The sequence below is a fragment of the Octodon degus genome, unplaced genomic scaffold, assembly GCF_000260255.1.
Source record: "Octodon degus isolate 3935 unplaced genomic scaffold, OctDeg1.0 scaffold00196, whole genome shotgun sequence".
Taxonomy (NCBI): domain Eukaryota; kingdom Metazoa; phylum Chordata; class Mammalia; order Rodentia; family Octodontidae; genus Octodon; species Octodon degus.
The window spans coordinates 1,018,877-1,020,161 of record NW_004524772.1 but is presented as its reverse complement, the minus strand read 5'-3'; positions in this window follow the sequence as shown (position 1 = coordinate 1,020,161).

Here is a 1,285-nt window from a genome sequence, read left to right as displayed (position 1 = left end):
CCATGCTGTTATGTTGAGCTGTAGGGGACTCAGGTCAACAATTTCTGACATTGCCAGTGAAGCAGAAGACCCAACACTATTATGGACTACTGGACTCTTTTAGAATAATTTGCTGAGGTAACACACTTGTAATATTCAAATAACGGAACATAGCAAAAAAAGGGGATACAGATGGATGATCATTCGGTATCTGTGTATTCAAAGTGGTTAGGATAGATATATAGTTACAATCTCTTAATGAATAGAGGGATTTGTTGCAATGGTGTTTGTAAATAGGATATCATGTATGCATCTTGTACAGCAATTAACCACTAGGAAGAATGCATGCAATGTGCTAATTATTGAAACTGTCCTACCAATTTGGTTTGAAAAAAAAAAGATATCATGTCTGCATCTTGTCCTCTGACAAAGGTTCTATAACTGAATAACTGCTATGCAGACAACAATACGCAATGTATTAATTTTTGTAACTCTCCTACTAACCCGTTTAGAAACTGTTTCATTGCTATTTTTCCCATCAAAATGAATAAATTTTTTTTAAAAGTAAAAAAAGAATGATAAACTAGAAGCCTTTATATTGCAGTGGATGCCACTTGAACATACACTCATAAGTGAAATATAGAAGACACCCATGTGTAAATCTTTTATAGTTTCCTTAGTATAAGAATTCAAAAGAAGAAATACAAATAGAAAGGTATAATACAAGTAAAAGGAAAGCTGGATCTGGAGGACTACCTAATCAATAGAGGGAAAGGAGAAGAGCTAGGAAAACAGACAAGGTGAAGTCATAGAGTTATATGTAGAAGATGGGCAAGGAAATGATCCTGAAAATCTCCAGAAGATTTTCACATCCAGCAGTTAATTGCAAATATTCTCACCCTGACTAACTATATATACTGATTCCTGTGAACCAAGCAACTGCACTGCAGATGGTAATCTGTAATAGTAATTTCATGCTTGGAGTGCCTGTCATTCTGGTCTTCTGAATACGGGTGCTTGTCATGACATGCCAGTTGCTGTTGTCCTATCTCTCAGGTAGATTGTTGTTCAAAAAGAAGGGGGTGGTGAATGAAGGCAAGAGACAGGAAAAGGAATGTTGTGGGATTTTCCTGCTTCAAGGTTATATTTGGTGAGATTTTTGGACTTATGTGTAAACATAAGAAGTATATAATTCTTTATGCCTATTTTTAAAATATATTCTAACTTTAAATGTTTTTTCTTAATATTCTGTAGGAACTTAAAGTTCAACATATCAATACTTGATGAAAAATACCTGTTCCATATT